General features: G+C 33.6%; 1 protein-coding gene and 1 long non-coding RNA gene across 5 annotated transcripts in view; one reads left to right on the top strand and one right to left on the bottom strand.

Moving 5' to 3' along the window:
- LOC128547061 (secretin receptor-like) overlaps window positions 1-21,087 on the top strand; it is a 167,827-nt gene that overhangs the window by 60,063 nt on the left and 86,677 nt on the right. Inside the window, exon 1 of one of the 4 annotated variants that reach the window (XM_053518733.1) lies at window positions 5,578-5,894. The exons of 1 other annotated variant lie outside the window; for it this stretch is intronic. The gene's annotated coding sequence lies outside the window, so the exon portion shown is untranslated. Of the gene's footprint in view, window positions 1-5,577; window positions 6,073-16,404; window positions 16,724-21,087 lie in introns of those variants that run through there. 2 more of the 4 variants (XM_053518730.1, XM_053518731.1) reach the window with 2 other exon arrangements.
- On the bottom strand, window positions 19,733-20,235 carry LOC128547062 (uncharacterized). Its single transcript, XR_008366301.1, has 2 exons — window positions 20,046-20,235; window positions 19,733-19,773 (listed from the first exon to the last, which is right to left on the bottom strand). It is a non-coding gene; the product is annotated as an uncharacterized LOC128547062 (long non-coding RNA).

Here is a 21,087-nt window from a genome sequence, read left to right as displayed (position 1 = left end):
TCAAATTTTCACAACGGGGATCAAATGGAAAGTTACAATTTTGATGACATTTTGGCGTACAGATAAACATAACCATGTAGATTTCGATGAAACTTCTTACAATTGTAAATTGACTTGCATCTTTCATTTTTGTTAAATAAAATGTATAGGCCCGTGTGCTCATTTTTAGGTTTTTGCCCGTGATTGAACATATCTGATTTTTTGGGCTTGTAGGGATTCCTTTCACATGTCAACTTTTCGTTTCCACATTCATTTAAAATCTTTAGAAAGAAACAGTGCAGGTTTTATCAATTACAAAGTTTGCCATCTTCTGCTGCTTTGATATACGTTCTCGTATGCTAGATCCAAGGTATTGTCCATGTTTTACAATCCATGTTTTACGAATAAATTTCGTAACGCAAACTCTTACGTGCAGAACTACATAAATCTGGAAAACGCCTACTGTCTTTATTAAATACAGAGCTGCATTATTAGGTCTTTATGTATAAAATTAATTGACATACACATAGATTTCATGAAAATGTAACTTATGACTTTTTATGACGTCATTTTAAGAAACAATTTAATGCATTCTTGGCAGAACTGCTATCAAATTACAGAAATAATAGTGCTCAATTAATACAAGAGCGGAATAAGACATTCTGTAACCTTTTAATTAACAGTACATTTGACATTTAAACCTAATATATATCTACATTTGTGAGAATTGTCAAACAATTTCATTTTCGAGGTAACTTTTGAATAAATACCAAATGAAGCAATTGTCATCATTATAGGACTTTCTTCTATTTGAACACGAACACCAGATAATGGTTTATAGTAGGTATCCCTTGTATTGTAAATATTTTTTTCTAAAGTAACTAGATTTGCTACAGCCGTTCTTCGCAGAAATACAACCAATAATTCCTTCAGCAGGGATGTCGTTACCATACGCTACGGTGTTTTGTTTCGTCTATATTTAGTTTTAGAATTATATAGCAAACCTTACTTTTACAGAGATAAAATTTCCAAGATTTATGACTATGGAACTTTAACTACTGCATTTGGTAAAATCATAGAATTGTTACCTACTGCCTTTCTTTCTGACGCATGATATTCGAGCGGTAAATGTGACATTTCAGTAAATAAACTATTCATCTTTTACTTTCGATATAGAAATCCCATGTTTGTTTGCATTACATAAATAGTTATAAAACTGCACTTCATATGCTGCTGCCAAAACATCATTCGACAATGTAATAATGCATGTATTGCTAATTAATTATATTTAATGGCCCTGCAAATGGGAGCCATATGTCTCTGGCGTATCCGCCCATTGTCCCTGTTGGTTTAATACCTATTTGGTAACACTATAACTATGATAGTAACAGAAGGCTACTACCAAATTATTTGAATGAAATTAACATGAACACAAGTTTAGCTTTCTTGGCAATATCCATAGTCTACACTTGGTACCAAAATCTTACGTTAATACCTCAAGTCGAATCAAGTCGAAATTTCTAATTGAAGGGCCTCAGTGGCCGAGTGGTTAAGGTAGCTGACTTTGAACCACTTGTCCCTCATCGATGTGGGTTCGAGCCTCACTCGGGGCGTAGAATTCCTCATGTGAGGAAGCCATCCAGTGGTTGACAGATAATTGGTGGTTGTACCAAAGTCCCCGCCCGGGATGAAATAATGCACGGAGGCACACCTTTGGTCTTCCTCCGCCATCAATAATCAAATGCCGCCTTATGACCTAAATTGTGTTGGTGGGACGTTAAACCCAAACCAAAAACCAAAAACAAACCAAAATTAAATTATTATTCGCGATATATTTTGAAAAGTATAAAGAATATGTTCAGAAACTATCGCGTTAAAACAGATGTTCATGATCGGTATCACATAAACCTCTATCATAAAGGATCGGAGAGCTTATACCACTTTATTGCATTCATCACTGGTGTGGTCGCTGTTACTTGTTCACTAACAAAGATAATTTTGTGGAATTTGATAAAAATTTGGATACTCAATTACATTAAATTTCATATCTCTTAGTTGTGTAGATCAAGCCTTTTCTTGGCATACTTCTCGGAATTAATTATGAAAGCTAGTATCAAACCGGACCAAGTTCTTCTCAAACAATATTTATGTTTCTGTTTTCAGTATTGTTCGCAGCAGTGAAGCTCAAAAAGGCTTTAAATGCATGTAGAACTCCGCCCCGATGAAACTTCCAAATTCATACATGTTATCTTTCTTATATAGATGCGCGAGTGGTTCGTGTTGTTTTTTTTTTTTTTTTTTTTTTTTTTTTTTTTGTTTTTATGTTCTGTATATACAAAATGTGATCAGGACATTAAGTTCTTGAACTTTGATGATATCTTCATAATTGAGGACCCTCATAATTTTTTAATTGATTTAATAAGTGCGTGTTTATTTACGTTGGCACAGGATAAACTGGTAACAATTATCAATCCACGAATGGACGGGAAGTAAAAATGTTTTCAACATTAGAATAAAATAAACTACCTCAAGTTTTACACTTAATCTGCAATACATAGACATATAGATTTAAAAATGTGAATAGTAATACACAGTCACGCCATGGCGTAGCATTCTCTGTTCCGTCAGACGCCGTTTTGTTTTGTGATCAGTATAGTTTATTTCTTGAATTGAACGACATCTTTGTCATATAGAGCCATCATATTTGAGTTTTTTAGGATTGATCTAAATGCACGTGCCTTTAAAATGTTATCAAACAATTTTCTGTATATGTTCAAATTGTAAACAATGGAGCTCATCTTTTACGCCCGTCCATCCGTAAACAAATTCAGAAGGTGATTATATGGTAAATAACTATAGATGTTTGGTTTAACTCTTGTCTGAAAAACATAATACACATCCAATGTTTTCTTCATATTGTTGAGTATTGATAAAATAGCGAAACACATGAATTATAGCTACTTTGCCAATAACTTCTAGCGTCCAAAGTGACATTTTATAATTGGAAAGCAATATTGCTACTTGCAGTTGCTTGGCTAAATCAATTAGGTTAAAGGGTTTACTATTACATTGCTTTTTTCATTTCTGTTTGAAAAATGAACCAAAAGCGATATTGTGATTCATAGTTAATTATTCCGTCTTAAACAAAATTGATATTTCAATAACATTGAAACAATTTAAACCTAAACATACTTAAATTTACGTAACGGGCGTTTTTGCTGATCATTATAAGAAACTAATTTTCCCTCAACAGCTACTTTTGAATACTTACCATTAGAATATCGTATAAATATATATTAATACATTTTAATGTTTTACTGAACAAAACGAATCATAACTTTAAGTTTATGCACCTGTTTGATAACAAACTGTAATTATGATTTATTCGTATACTTTTGAGTATGTCTGATGCCAAGCATTTTAATACAGTAATTCCTGGTGTTATTAGAATTTATATTATACGATATCTATTAGGCGCTTATATTGTAAAATTCTGAAGATTGTATATAAGATTGTTGTTTTAACTAGATTTACGTTGGCTTCATAATGTTGAGAAGAAGCTATTGAAGGACGGTTAAGTAATGTCTAAAGGCATCTGGATTTGCCACCACCACTTAATCTAGATATGTATTGTGACTGTGGCAAAACAAAAAACAAAAACGGACAAACACTTAAACAAATCTTTTTTTGTAATGATTTGGTGTTTGAATTTGATTGTATATGGATTTTCTCTATTTTCGATTGATATAAAAATGTTGTAAAAGAGATGGTTTAAACATATTGGTTTAAATAAACTAAATAATACAGTAGTGTTAAAATAAACTTAATACTACAATACTGAACTATCGTACATGTATATGTTTCGAAATAAATTGCTTATGTTGGAATATGTGCATTTTATTGAGACATTATCAGTGATGCGATTAAATGCATGTGTTTTTATGTAGGACCTACCTTTCATTAGTCAACGAAAAAAGAGGTGCAGGAAACATCAAGATTATCAGAGATCTTAGTAAATACGTTCTTTTTATGGTTGCAGTTTTGAAAATAAACGAAGAAAAGAAAGATCTGCATACAAGTGGGAAAGTATCGTCAGTTTATGTTCATGCTTGCTCTTGAAATTCATGTTTTTTTTATAAATTTCGTTTTAGAAAAGTGGATAGAAACAGCAAAATGAGAAATTCAATAGTTTTTCATCAAGTGAGTTTTGAGAAAAATACGAAATGTTGTAAAGAAAAATAACTGAGACTTAAGTTAATCAATTAGTTTTTGTTAAAGGTCATTTCCGGTAGTTGTTTCTGCTTAACCGATTGCCCATTACTCATACATGTACATTCTGTTTTTCGTTCAATAGGAAGATGAGTTATTTTCAGACGGTATCGAAAACTTCGCGTTAATGGAAGCAAAACTAATGAGAAACATTTTCCAATATACAGGAAAATCATATGCAATGAAAAATACTTATCTGTTTACAAGTAAGGCGACGGAGTTAAAGAAAATGAAGCTTTGGGTAGTATAGCCACTAATGTATACAATAACATTTACGTTCTTATTCATATTTTAGCACATTTGAGTGTTCTGTAAATGACGTTTTATCTGAATCAAACACCAAAAGCATGGCACAATGCAGGCGGATTGTAGATGTAAATGAACCAAATTCGAAAAACTATCTAAATATCGCAGAAAAAAAATATATGAATACACATGGTATTTATGTTTGTTCTGATGTATATGAAATAAGCTACTTCTACTGTAAAACAAAAAGATTAAAAAGAGGTTCCGTTAAAAAATGTTTTTGACATTCCGCCGCTTACATATGAGGTGCAGGAAAGGGAACTTGTGATATAATACAAGTTACCTAGGATGACCAGGTTATATGGTATGTAGGGTCTGAAGACAGTCTTTCTGAGATAGTGGTTGTATGAATAAGCATCAGGTTGTCAAAGGTACTATGTGCATGACATGGAACTACGATATAAGATTTTTTCTCGTCAATGTCTTCCCTACCCTCCCGTCATTTCACAATTTTGTATAAGTTTACAGGCACGATCGTGTACTAGTACATACCACATGTTACGTTAACAGGTGAGGTTTAAAGGGGCTGTTGATTTACGTCTAAAGTAAAAGATACATTCTGATAAACTACAGCATTTTCATGTGAGATTTTTTCTCGTTCGATGTTCATCTGTAGAAAGGAACCACTTCAGATGATTTTAGTCCCAAATACAGCATTCGTAGAGTAGATCTGAAAAAAATGTGCCCGAAACAGTAGCCATCACGTGTTATGTGGATTTGCGGATCGTCAGCTGTTTCAGTCAAAGTCAAGTTTTTCAAGGACAGACACTTACCAAATTTATCGTGACTTACTTTCCAACTACACTGTGACGGCAATCCTTTTTTAAAGATATTTCTTGTTTGTGGAAATCCTGACATTGTTTGTGCCTCGTGATAACATGCAGTTATGTGCAAGTACGTATTAACAGTGCTGAATGGTATGAGAGGATGGTGCGTTCTTCCTATTGGCCATATACTTGTCATTGTTTTTTGTCTAGATCTATGATCAAAATGTGCCCTGTCTGTTGGAATAAAACTGTTCAGACCAACTGATATTATCAGTCTTAAACTTCCCGTCTCGTTAACAGTTTGTGTTTAGGTTAAATAAATTTAATTACTCATAAAGTCTAATAACAGCGCATCGCACACATACGGAAGTGGTGCAGAACTTCATTTGAATAACATTTTGTACTTATCCAGTATTGGAAAATCTATAGGAGCAGCGAAAAGAGGGAAATACTTTGATACTCGCTTTCATTTGTCTCCGTAACAAAATGAAACATCTAGATAACTTTGAAACAGAAATTCATGTTATTGAAGAAATTTTACACATCTGATAATTGTTTCCAGTATCGCATCAGGTAATATGTTATTGATGCAATAAATAAAGTCTGTAAGAAGATCTGTCGGGTCGGTTCGAGGGAAATTTGTATAAGTTTCTCGGAGATTTCAGTTATTTCTGCAATGATGCAATGGACATTAATGCACATAGCGTGAAAGCAGTGTTTCACTGAATTTGTTGGAATAGTAACTTTATAGGTAAATATCAAAATCGACACTCTTTTCTGAATTCAAAAATATTTTGTGCATGTATATATTTACAGGATACTACAAAAAAGATTGATTTGCAATTTTCTTTAAAAGTTATTGGAAAATTTTCTTGATATAAATTTAGACAATTTTTGTTTTATGATAAAATTTAAGTTTGACATACACAGTACAGTGCATTAGTTAGTTTACATTCGTGACAGCTTAATGCATGTACTACTCGTTCGTTAAACACTTGAAAGTCGCCATTTTCAAAGTACAGGACCTCAAGTTTTGGGATAGGCATCCAATTAGATAAGTTTTAAAGTACAATATCACATATGTGATATTTTATCACTTATTGGTTACTGTTTTCTTTGTCCGCAATTTTGTTTTTCTGTATAGTACCGCATTGCCATATCTTTTTAACATACGCATGTTTGAATTACGCATTTCAAAAATGACCATGTATCTAATACACAAAGTTAACTTTTACATAAACATACGAACATGTTTTTAAACGTAATCTTTAAAAACAATGCATTAATATAAAACCGAAGTTTTATATTGTAGCTTTTTAAAATAATAAACAAGATATCGTATCCGTTTAAACGGCGAAGGGATAAAATAAATGATACAAATTGCTTATTACTGTTCTTGCTACCATATATATAATGTTGTCAAATATACTTTTCAATCAGGCTCATTAGAAAATGAAGACATACTAATCAGTTTTTAGCTATAACTGAGTAGCATAACTCAAAAGTAAAACATTTATTTTAATATGAAAAATACGTTTTTATAGAAGAAAATTATTTAGAACTATACCCTACATACATTGTATCATGGCATTGAGGTGAGATAAATTTTGCAAGGAATCCAGATATCCAGATTTTCTATCTCTCTCTCTCTCTCTCTCTCCCCCTCTTAGTTTTATGCTTCAATCTCAATTATTTCATGAGATATACATGTATTCAGTTGTGCAGCGATTTGGTGACAAAAACATCGTAAGACTTAAGGTACTTTCGAGATAGCGGTCAATAAGAGAAATGTAGGCGTATCTTATTTTAATAAATAAATGTAGATGTTATTAACATTTATACAGATCAATGTTATTTAAAAAGTGAAAGATGTTGTGAATCTATCTTTATTCAAACGACTAAAAAAGGCACTTATACACTGCGATCCTAAACGCGTACCTTAGCTTTGCTTTTACAAGTTTTTTTTCTTATACCAGAGCACCGCACCACCTGCGCACCCACTCTCATCTGTAAGTGCTTGATAGCAATATGCAAAATAATCTTAGGTACTTTGCTTACCTACCACCCTACTGATGACTAGAAAACGCATGAAGTTTCAAACTAATAGTATTCAAGAAAAGTTAATTGTCTTATCCAAAATAGGCTACAATTCTGAAACATTGTAAATAAGAGTCATAGATCTTGCCATGCATTCTAATCAAATGAATTTCAACCAAGAAATTTCCTCTTCCATAGTTCATCAAGGGCTACAACTCTGACAAATTGTATGTCAGATCTATTGTTCTTGGTTTACATAATAATCTAAGGATGATTTGAAAGCTTGAAAGGTTGCTCTAAGTATTCAAGTAAATTGGACCTAAACAAAACAGAACAAAACAAACAACGTTTAGCGAAGTAATTTCAATCACTCATGGTGTGATTTTTAAAAGACCGCAAGTGCCGCTTTGGCAGGTACTTACAAAAGACAATGTATGGGACAACCGACCTTCAGTAAGCCACGCGGGTTGGCTTCCTCTCATGGCGAGAGGAGCAAGACTTGAACACAGAGCTATCTACCCAGCACTAACGATTCTGTCACAGAGAGACCCTACATAACTTGTATTCTTTTTGTGGTTTTATCACTTTTAAATTAATCAATTTACTTGTTATTGTTTATTTCTGATTGACTTCATTTGGTTCTGGACTAATTGATGATCAAAGAGTGACGTCAGATCATTTCGATACTAACTTCCGATTGTCTTCGTAAAAGTGATACTGATTTCCGTAAATACAAAAACCGATCTCAAATTATGGTAGAATTTTTCACTGCTGTTTCGCATCGCTATAATGAACTCCTGTGGCTTAAGCGGATAACGGTTTTTACAATTTCCAAGATAGTATAACTATAATCATATCGTCGATGGACATATGTGATTTACAAAATATTTCATATTTTGATAACGACTCTTACTTAAATTAAATTTTCCTATGGAATTATTTTTAAAAGATATAATGTGGAAAAAGCTGTAATTATCACCGGTTTTTGTTGGCAATTGGTGTTGAGGTAAGATAATTATAATAAATGTTCATACATCGGGTCAGATTTTATGTTTGTCTCGTAAGCCCCGTTTTCTACAATGTCAAGTAAAACGTGTCAATATACGTACATTTTTTCAGTTGAAATATTAGCATGTGCTTTTTGTTAATTAAGTTAGAAATACTGTTATGATTGAGTGATCTCCTTGACCGAGTGGTTGAGGTCTTTGACTACAAATCGCTTGCCCCTCACCGATGTTAGTTCGAACCTTGCTCTAGGTGTTAAATTCTTCCTGTGAGGAAGCCATCCAGCTGGCTTGCGGGAAGGTCGGTGGTTCTACCCATGTGCCTGACCGCACAGAGGGGCATCTGAGATCTTCCTCCTTCTCCTTCATCAAAAGCTTTAAAGTCGCCATTTGACCTATAACTGTGTCAATGTGACGTTATTTCCAACAAAACAAACGAACAAATTAACTGATAATTTTATCTGATTCGAAATTTCATTGGAAAAGATCTGTCTACTTACTACTTTACTTTTCGCTATCATTTGTTCCGGTATCAAACTAATATATATTTTCGTCCTAGAAACAACAGTGATGGTACATGTATTACAGAAACTAAACCCGTTCAATATCCGTTCTGAGATTCAGTTACCGCTTTTGCCAATATGTAATATCTAGTGAGAATTTTTATACGTTTATCAGAGAATCCAATTTTATTGTCAGAATTTCGAACGGGTTAACAGCTCTATTACTAGACTCTTTGGAAATATAGACAATTATAGTTATGGCAGGCTCGTTTTCCTATCTGACCTGTCTTGTCCATTTAGTCAATTTTGTCAATACAAATGTAGGTAAATAAAACGTGGAAGCAGCTACTTACTATTTCTTTGGTAGTACTGGTTGGCAAATTCACATTACTGACTTAGATTATTATTACGTAAGATGCTATGTATGCACGTCATGTAAAATTACATTTGAAGAAACATATCTGCCTCCTACTATTGGCAAACTTATAACAACATTTACTATTCATCGCACAAAACTATTAAAATGTTCATATAGTTTGGAAACTCGCTTTCATTTGTCATCGTAACAAAATAAAAAAACTTTTCGTAACAGAAATTGAAAAACAAAGTGCTTTCGTGTTGTGAAATCAATCTTACACCACTAAATCGCTGTCAGATTTAATGATGGCTTAGTACGAAAATTTCATCATTGGTTTCATGGAGATTAGCGATGCGTTGTATAAAAGTAACGAATCACGGAAGGAGTGGTTTATTATTGAATTAAGAATTCTTTTTTTCAAATTGCTGGAATAATACATTATTCAGGTAAACATTTGAATAAAATTCTTTATTTATCGGATAAAGTAGTGCTGCATGTTTGAAAATCCACCATATATCCGTATAATATAGAAGCGTAAAATATACCGCAATAAATAGCAGCTTGTAAGGTATACTGGTGTCGTTATCAACCTTACTATATTTATGTCGATCAAGAATAGCAACAATGTTCGCATGTGGAATAGTATTTGGGTTGGCCAGTGGTCTAGTGGTAACACACTTGACTGTCAATCCAGAGGTCCGGGGTTCGAATCCCGGTCCAGGCACTGAAAATTTCTGAGATGCTCTTGAGTGTCTCCCACCTAACTTAGAGGCCTATACTGGTTCTTCCCAGGAAAGACGGCTTCGCGTGTATCGGTGCTATACACCGGGCACGTTAAAGAACCAGACTGTCTTTCGCAAAGAGCTAGGCTAAGTTAGCCGGACAAGTCTGTATCTAAAAAGTTCTCTCTGTCAGTTCTGGGGGCTTTTTCTCACTCTGTCCGTCTGGTCAGATCGCTCTATGTCTGTACTAGTAGAGGATGAATTTAGCGCCCTGTGTGGCTGCGTTTGCTATATGTAAAGCGTCTTTGAACGTGTTTATCATGAAAAGGGCGCTATATAAATCTGGTATAATAATAATAAAAATTAATAAAATTATACCATTAGCTTCAATTCAACTGTATCAAACACACGGACCGTTACAATTCAAAGTTCCACAAGGCTTTAAATTTTATGTTAAAACATATGAAACAGCTGTCCAAATAGATGTAATTCATAATTACATGGTTAGAAAAACACTACTTTTATTACTGCTTATGAACTAATACAGATAGAGCTATAAAGGGAGGTAATCAAAATAAATGGATTCAGAAAAAATCTTATTGTGTAAATCAGTATTCAAACTGTTGACAAATATGTGTGAAAACAATTATAGAAAATAAGATTTAACAAGAAATTTATATGTTTTATGTTCATAAGAAAACTGTGGAAGTCACATTATAAACAAAGACATTATGAGCCTTTAAATTATGAATGCAAACGAATGTCATATATAAATTGTGTAGGAACGTAATATATAACCTACCTAATCCTACATTCACCCACATAACACTACTCACAGTCTTCTTAGTAGATTCGTACGTGCAATATTATTTCTAAATTATGTACTTAAGTACAATCGAGCCAGACCTTGGTCTTCTTTGATAAGCTGCTGTTTATTGTACCTTTAAGATTATACGTGGCATGAGTTATCATTCTTTTTACACATGATCTTTTGAGTTGTATTGTATTTCAATATGAAACCTGTTCTATACAAGCGCCTCTCAGTAATAATTGTTACTGCTTGTTGGACAGCACGTAGAAATGTACGTTATCAAAACTTAAAAGAAGTGCCAGAACTATGCAGGTACCAAAATGAGTCAACATCAAGTCTTACAAATATTTTCGTTTCAAGTTCATTGTTAATTACTGTTTTATTACATGTTTCACAGTGAATTATTTGTGTATTAGAGTGTACGTGGTATATGTGAATTGTATTATTCAGTTGTAAGAAACTATAAAATTGGTAAAATTTAGAAAAAGCATGGTATAAAATGAAAAGATGCTTGTTTACATACAATATCAATATATATTCCGCTCTCGAACACCGCTGTTACATTCTAACCCCCTGAGATCCCGCGTACGCAATACTCGCCTTGGAGTCTCTTATCAGTATGGCAAAACAAAGCGATCATATGATTTTCCAGTGAAATTTCTAAAACAATACACGATGCCTTAAAAGAACTGGTGTTTAATACTAAGTTCAGTTTCTACAATCCTGAGTTTTTGTCTGAACGTGCGAAACTACCACTTGCATGGTTGAATAAACTCTATTGCGTTCTCGGTTGTGATTATAGGCTCTTATATCTAAAATTGTCTTTTGATATCTAGATGATATCTCGCAGCATTTGCACTTACTTTACACAGACGTTGTGTAGAATGTTGTTGACTCTAACAATGATGTATTGTAATTTTCCGAAAAAGTAAACATAGGTCATATTGTTTCGCAATAAAACGTCTAGCTAGACGAGATAGGTTACATACACTGGCACTTTAATTGTCTTCTTGAAATGTTTCAGAGCTAGGGAAAATTCCTGAATAGAAATCTATTGTAAGATGTAAAGGGTGTATAGGACAGACGTTAACAAGGATTACTAAATAAATTCCTTCAGTTCATGTAAAATGAGATTAACATGGGCTACACCTTTGGTTGTCTTTATTTGCAGAGCAGTTTTGCAGCGTTATTTTAACTTCATAAGATACAAAGGAAAACACTATGGAATCGTAGAACGCCACCAAATTAAATATTAGCAGATCCGGTTGCTTTCCCTTAGTTAATTTATAAGAGGTAATGAAATGTACAACACCCCTCATGTACTCTGGATAAAGCGGAATTCTATAATAAAGGTAATCGAAAAAGGACTATAACATGTAACAACACTGACTCTTGGTACTGGGATCACACGGCATTTAAAGACTAATATAGTGATAGTAAATTATGAAAAATCCTTCCAAGGCATTGACCGCAACCAGGCGCTTACCATTTCATCACTGACGGCATGGATTTTCACATACTGCACTGTGTTTATAACTCGTGCATATGTATAATACAAATGTTAAATGATTTCCCTTCTAATAGATTTTAATGCTAGTTTACTATTGCCGGAATTTACGTAAAAATTTTATTGGAGTTCTTATCTGAAAAAGCTAATCTTTTGCTTTGGTACTCACTGTAACGAAACGATTGACATAATTGAATAGTGCTTTTGATATGTGACAAGTCCAACAATTTTAATATCCGCTTTTGAGTAGAATATTGCTTTAAAAACATTAATGAAAATCACAGGCTTCAGAAAAATAATATTTTTTAGGTTTGTCTTATTTTAATATACAGCTGGAATTGTATTAAATAGAAGATATTACACGTGTCTTTTCATATTGAATTTGTCAAACGAGTTGAATAAAATAATAAAATGTGAGGCCCTGTCGAGCATTTTATCAATTTTATTCAACGAGGTTAATAAATTCAATGTGGAAAGTCACAAATATGATATTCTTTTATCACATGTTAGCTTTTCCTGTCAAAACATCAAAAATTCTCCTTTCTTTTACTATATAAACAAGTCAATTTGACCAAGATCTCCCCCTATAAACGACATCGACGACACTATAGTAGTGTAATATCATTTTTAAGTAATGGCTTTATTACACTCCCGCGACGTCACACATGTGATAAAAGACCTTATACATGAACGTCAAAAGGTGGTCTGTTGAAACCTAATATCCATATAAAATTGTAAAACAATTAACCAAAAGGGTATCGACCTAATTCTTTAAAAACAGCAACATTTGTAGCATGTCTCACAAATGGTACCTGAATAATTATAGTAAATTTAGACAGATAATTAGTGTTTTAACTGTTGATTTACCATGCACACGAAACTGTGATAGATATTGTCCAAAATTTGATTTAGGATAATAATGTTTCTCCGCGCCCACTAATTTGAAAGGACATGTAGTTGTTATATGTGCAAACGTATTCGTTAATTAAACGGATGCCCCTAATAAGAAGTATTCACACAAGGTCGTTTAATAGATACTTTTACGGAAGGGTCCAGTTTAATGTGGTCGTTGGTCGTGTAACGAACAACGAAAAAGTCGTTTCTGAATGGGACACATTTAAAAGTAAAAACGACCAAGCGGTCGTTCTAAAGAAAGATGGCCTGTACGATGCAGACTGTATACCCTGTAATGTGATAAGCTTTAACAACGGGCCAATTCGTTTCACTCAACCCGGGACATGCCGGTCACGTGAGCAGCAAGCAAATAATCTCCGTCGGTTGAATAATAAACGAACGCTTCGGCGTACGCCAACCACGTGAGCTGCAAATAAAAAAAAGATAAATTTCCAATTTATCATGATTTTCTATTGAGGCCTTGTCATAAAAAGTTAGCAAAATATTTTTCTTAGTATTGTTCTACCTTTACTGTTAATAACCCAATTTTTCAGATGTATAACCGATTTTTTATCGCGAATATATATGATTTGCCGCTTTGCCTATCTCGTTAGACCGGCGCACATCGGCGTTCGCCGGATAGACCCGGGAAGTGCCGGGAAACCAAACGAACGCCTAGCCGGTTGCCCGAGGCAAAACGGCGTACGCCGCAAATGTGAAACGAATTGGTCCAACGAGTGTGCATCACGAGCATCACTTGATTTTGTAATAAATGTCAAAAGAGTAATACAATCCAGACATTCTCATTTAAACAATATACTCCCTTTAATGTATCAATATACTCTTAAACAAATCTTTCTTTTTTAATGATTTAAGTTTGAAGTGTATATGGATTTTCTGTATTTTCGATTGATATAAAAATGTTGTAAAAGAGATGGTTTAAAGATATTGGTTAAAATAAACTAAATACTACAATACTATTAAAATAAACTAAATACTACAATACTGAACTATCGTACATGTATATGTTTCGAAATGAGTTGCTTATGTTGGAATATGTGCATTTTATTGAGACATTATCAGTGATGCGATTAAATGCATGTGTTTTCATGTAGGACCTACCTTTTATTAGTCAACGAAAAAAAAGAGATGCAGAAAACATCAAGATTATCAGAGATCGTACTAATAGTAAATACGTTCTTTTTATGAAGTGCAGTTCTGAAAATAAACTAAGAAAAGAAAGAGCTGCACACAAGTGAGAAAGTATCGTCAGTTTATGTTCATGCTTGCTCTTGAAATGTAAGAAAGTCGTGGATAGAAACAGCAAAATGAGAAATTCCAACAGATTGGAGCAAATTCAATAGTTTTTCATCAAGTGAGTTTTGAGAAAAATACGAAATGTTGTAAAGAAAAATATCTGAGACTTAAGTTAATCAGTTAGTTTTTGTTAAAGGTCAGTTCCGGTAGTTGTTTCTGCTTAACCGATTGCCCATTACTCATACATGTACATTCTGTTTTTCGTTAAATGGGAAGATGAGTTATTTTCAGACGGTATCGAACACTTCGCGTTATTGGAAACAAAACTAATGGGACATGTGGAAACATGTTCCAATATACAGAAAAATCATATGCAATCATATGCAATGATAAATACTTATCTGTTTACAAGTAAGACGACAGAGGTAAAGAAAATGAAGCTTTGGGTAGTGTAGCCACTAATGTATACAGTAACATTTGCGTTCTTATTCATATTTTAGCACATTTGAGTGTTCTGTAAATGACGTTTTATCTTAATCAAACACCAAAAGCATGGCACAATGCAGGCGGATTGTAGAGGTAAATGAACCAAATTCGAAAAATATCTAAATATCGCAGAAAAAAATATATGGATACACATGGTATTTATGTTTTTCTGATGTATATGAAATAAGCTACTTTTACCGTAACGGTAAAACAAAAAGATAAAAAAAGATTCCGTTAAAAAAATGTTTTTGACATTCCGCACCGTACATATCACGGGCAGGAAAGGGAACTTGTGATAAGTTCCTTAGGATGACCAGAGTATTAAATTATGGTATGTAGGGTCTGAAGACAGTATGAATGTCAAAGGTAGTAAGTGCTTGACATGGAACTACGATATAAGACTTTTTCTCGTCAATGTCTTCCCTACCCTTCCGTCATTCATCACACCTGCCACACCCCATGGTATATTGACATTCTGCTTACATATTAAGGGTGGAAAAAAAAGAGAAACTTGTGATTTGATAACGTTAGCTTTAAGAAATATTTATGCAAAAGTATTAGTGTAAAAAGTAACTTTATACAAGTAACAGTCTTGTAACCTGGATGAAAGTGTTCTTTTTCACTCTGTGTATTGTGCAACGTTGAGTGAAATGGCAAAGTATTCATCTTGCATGACACGGTCACAAAGGTATGTGTATGTCAGTATATTTAGCAAGTATATTTGTATGTCTAAACAAAGTCAAACAAATACAATAAATATCCCGTTAAAATACTATTTTGTATAAATTAACAGGCACGATCGTGTAACTAGTACATACCACATGTTACGTTAACAGGTTTAAATGGGCAATTGATTTACGTCTAAAGTAAGTAGATACATTCTGATAAACTACAGCATTTTCAAGAGAGATGTTTTTCATGTTCATCTGTAGAAAGGAACCACTTCAGATGATTTTAATCCCAAATACAGCATTCTTAGTGTAGATCTGAAAAAAATATGGCCGAAACAGTAGGCATCACGTGTTATGTGGATTTGCGGATTACATCAGCTGTTTCAAAGTCAAGTTTTTCAAAAGCAGACACTAACCAAATTTATCGTGACTTATTTTTTAACTACACTGTGCCGGCAATCTTTTCATAAAGATATTTCTTGCTTGTGGAAATCCTGACATTGTTTGTGCCTCGTGATAACATGCAGTTATGTGCAAATCCGTATAAACAATGCTGAATGGTATGAGAGGATGGTGCGTTCTTCCTATTGGCCATATACTTGTCATTGTTTTTTGTCTAGATCTATGATCAAAATGTGCCCTGTCTGTTATAATAAAACTGTTCAGACCGACTGATATTATCAGTCTTAAACTTCCCGTCTTAAATAAATAGGTTAAATAAATCTAATTATTCATAAAGTCTAATAACAGCGCATCGCACACATACGAAAGTGGTGCAGAACTTCATTTGAATAAAATTTTGTACTTATCCAATATTGGAAAATCTATAGGAGCAGCGAAAAGAGGGAAATACTTTGATACTCGCTTTCATTTGTCTCCGTAACAAAATGAAACATATAAATAATTTCGAAATAGAAATTCATGTTATTAAAGAAATTTTACACATCTGATAATTGTTTTCAGTATCGCATCAGGTAATATGTTATTGGTGCAGAAAATAAAGTATGTTAGAAGATCTGTCGGGTCGGTTAGAGAGAAATTTGTATAAGTTTCTCGGAGATTTCAGTTATTTCTACAATGATACAATGGACATTAATGCGCATAACGCGAAAGTAGTGTTTTACTGAATTTATTGGAATAATAAATTTATAGGTAAATATCAAAATCGACATTTTTTTTCCTGAATTCAAAAATATTTTTGTGCATATATATATTTACAGGATATAGTGGACGCAACTTGACCCCGATGGTTGACCTTTGTATCATAATACATAATGAGGCACAACCTATTATTGAAATGGAGTGTACGTTAAACATTTCATATCATTGCATTCGTAAATTTAAACACACGGCTAACCTAAGCACACCATATTTCTACAGTGAAATAATCGATATGAATAATCAGTGTAAGGTCAACCATCGCGGTCAAGTTACAAAAAAGATTGATTTGCAATTTTCTTTAAAAGTTGTTGGAAGCTGTTCTTGATATCAATTTAGACAATTTTTGTTTAATGATAAAATTCAAATTTAATTGACATACAGTGCATTAGTTATTTTACATTCGTGACAGCTTCATGCAGTTTTTAGTACATGTACTACTCGTTCATTATAAACGTGAAAGTCGCCATTTTCAAAGAACAGGACCTCAAGTTTTGGGATAGGCATCCGATCAGATAAGTTTTAAAGCACAATATCACAAATGTGATATTTTATCACTTATTTGTTTCTATTCTCATTGTTCGCAATTTTGTTTTTCTGTATAGTACCGCATTGCCATATCTTTTAACCTACGCATGTTTAAAGTACGCATTTCAAAAATGACCATGTATCTAATACACAATGATGTAAACTTCTACATAAACATAAAACATGTTTCTTAAATGTATTTTTAAAAAACACGAATTAATATAAATTCGTAGTTTTATATTGTAGCTTTTTGAAATAATAAACCAGATATCGAATCTGTTTGGACGTCGTAGGATACAAAATTGCTTATTACTGTTCTCGCTACCATGTATATAATGTTGTCAGATTTAACTTTCAATCAGGCTCATTAGAAAATGAAGACATACTAATCAGTGTTTAACTATGACTGAGTAGCATAATTTAAAAGTAAAACATTTATTTGAATAGGAAAAATACATTTTTTATAAAAGGAAACGATTTAGAACTATACCCTTGTACAGGAAGTTGCCTAGGAGTACCTAGTTGTGCATCGGTGATCATTTTGATGTGTTATTTAGTGAAACAACAGTCTTATGCATTGTCATCTGGTGCTATTTGTGAATTAATCGAGTTGTTAATTATTTGTTGTAATTTGTTGCTCAGTGTTTTTTCTTAACAAATTTGGTGCAGGTAATTCGTATACTCAGAGTACAGAGTGCGGTAACTAAAAGTGTGCAGGTATTTAAAACCCGCACTCTAGTTACCGCACTGTTGGATAGGAAAGTATGCCAGCGTGTCTGGAACAGTAGACAGCAAGGTGTATTTTATTGATTTTCTGCTCTAGCATTGGTTTATTTTACCTGGGCTTTACACATTTGTAAAGCAAGGATTTTAAGTACTCACTGAACTGCTGTATATGGCAGTGTGGAACGTCTAAAACTACCATATATGGATGGCTATGATACAGAAAGAACATTAAAACTCTCGGGTAAACGATTTATGCTACGCCCCCTCGTACAAATCGTTTACCCTCAAGTTTCAATGCTCTTTCTATTACTTATTTGGTTAATTGACCTAGAAAATGTTTCTTTTTATTTTTACATAGTATTACATTGTAACTGAAGTGAGATAAATTGTGCTAGGAATCCAGATAACCAGATTCTCTCTCTGTCTCTCTCTGTCTCTCTCTCTCTCTCTCTGTCTGTCTCTCTCTCTCTCTCTCTGTCTCTCTTTCTTTCTCTCTTAGTTTTATGCTTGAATCTCACGTATTTCTTGAGACATATTCAGTTGGGCAGCGATTTGGTGACAAAAACATTTTAACGTGTTCATCTATATTCTAAAGTCGTTTAAACTGGGTTTTTTTCAAATCTTATAGCATAGGGAATGAAACATGGGTCATTTTCACTGATTTATTCTTCTGGGATATGTCTTGTATCATTTATATGGCAAATATGTCTGATTGACCAAACAAGATATTAGTTCAAATTTACAGTTTCAATAATAATTGATAGGGTTTAAAATATGATTTTATAACATAAATACTAGGATGTAGTTGAGTGTTCTCGTTTGTTTTGTTTACATTTGTGCATTTAGGAAAGATGTTAACCTAAAAAATAGTTTAATTCAATTCTATTTAAATTCAAATACTTTTTTCGTCTCATCAAATCTATAACACAATAAACATAATAAAGTCTTATGAAAGTACATCTGCCATTCTTACGAACATCGTAAGACTTAAGGTACTTTCGAGATATCGGTCCATAAGAGAAAGGTAAGCGTATTTTACTTTAATGAATAAATATAGTTGTTATGTACATTTATACAGATAAATGTTATTTAAAAAGTGAAAGATGTTGTGAATCTATCTTTATTCAAACGACTAAAAAAGGCACTTGTACACTGCGATCCTAAACGCGTACCTTAGCTTTGCTTTTACAAGTTTTTTTTTATACCAGAGCGTCGCACCACCTGCGCACTCACTCTCATCTCAGGCCCTTCCCCAGCCGCATAAGGCGCCGCGCTACCGCGGCGCTTAAAACACGAAATACAGCTTTTCGCAGCGCTTAAATATCCCGCACGGTGCCTCAATTATTAGCGCGGCGTCTTAAATCAGTAAGCGATTTCATCCCCTTGAGATACCTCATGTGTAGTGTATATGTAATTTCCCTGTTGACATGCCTCCACGATTTTTTTTTGATCAGCAAATTACGTCACGGCGATTGCACACAGGTAATGAGAATCAATGAAGTGTTAAAACTAATTGATAAATAGTATGGATCCTGTGAAATGTCAAAAAGGGGTGCGTAAGCGGCCAGCTGATTACCAAGCACGTGAAAAGTGCCCTAGATTTCTTTGTGCAAAATTTAAATTAGACCGTCGTTTAGTATAATAACAAGTATATATCAATGCAGTCTGATTCTACTGTAATTTAAACTAGAAAATGCACAAAGGAGGCAGTAAACAGTTTTCTGAGCTCCTCAGCCTAGAGTCGCCTACCTAACTTTCAAAACCTCACACAAAAGTCTGTAACCACACACCTGAAATAAAGATATTGCAACATTAACATCACTGTATGTCTATCGTTACAAACCATCTACAATACATCTCTAATATCTAGTTTTCTGTTTACAAGACCTGAATTTTGTGCTCTCCCGGTCGCGGAAACTGATGACGAAAAAAGCTAAATTTGCCAATTTTTAAATCGCTGCAGAAAATTTCCTGAAAATTATAGCCCCAACTGCTACACTCTTCCATACTCCAGTAACACTGTAAAATCTGAAAATAAGCTCAATATATGTGCCATCCGTACCGTTTCTTCACTGTTCCAGTTTTCCTGAGGTCCCTGCTAAAATGACAACCCCACTTTAAGCTAGCTCAGAGGAAGCATGTATACGCTCCTGCAAGTCATTACGTCATACTATCAAGATCAAGGCTACTCAACTGATTTTTTTTAAATAAGTGAAACTCAATTCTAGCCGCTGAAACTTCAATTCTAGCAATTATTATAATTTAGAAGTTCAAATATGCACTTCATTCCGTAAATTGCTCTTATTTGTAAATTTCACCCCGGCCAATTCGACACTAACGGCTCAAAACTGTTACTGCCTCCTTAAGGGAGACAAAAGTGATCCCAATAGTATGACATTTGCTGTTTATTTTGTAATTTTAATCAATTCAGACCAAAAGAAACCCAATTTCATACATATCCAACATATGCTGTTGAAAATTTGACATACTGAAATACATCATGTATGCAGAAATTCTACCAGGAACGCGTACCGAAATTAACTAGTAACATTACAGCTTCATTTAGGGCCCATTGCATACAAAAATGAGGTCTCAACCATGTTTTTAGTACCTAGATATGTTCAGCTGCCAAGCTGGCTGAACATTGTAGCAATTTTAACTCACTGGTACTGTGCTGGACCTGCCCAGGAAGCTACAAGCACATGCATGAGCACCATTAGGGTCACCGTCGTAACGTTTTCACAAAATACCACTACATGCTAATTTGTCTCTTCCTAGACACTAAATGGTGTCTATTTGAAGATAATTATCTGCACTGTGATATTTGCTATGAGTACATGACTTTCAACCCATAGAACTGACTGCATTCAGACCACGAGTCCATGTTAAGACCTAAATTTGATAATGATCACTTTTCGCGAGTGATAAAAATATGAGAAAAACGTTATTTTTGAGACAAACCTTCAAAACCTATCTATTTTAGGGGAAAAGATGTCTATTCTCTAAACTTTTGTGTGCTGTGACTGGCATCTATGTTATATGCAATATGTAACATAACTTCTAAACTAAAAACGAAACAACGAAACACTGATTCAGAGGACATA

The sequence above is a fragment of the Mercenaria mercenaria genome, chromosome 11 (genome assembly GCF_021730395.1).
Source record: "Mercenaria mercenaria strain notata chromosome 11, MADL_Memer_1, whole genome shotgun sequence".
Taxonomy (NCBI): domain Eukaryota; kingdom Metazoa; phylum Mollusca; class Bivalvia; order Venerida; family Veneridae; genus Mercenaria; species Mercenaria mercenaria.
Note: the sequence above shows the minus strand (reverse complement) of the source record. Positions and strands in the feature narration are given on the sequence as shown.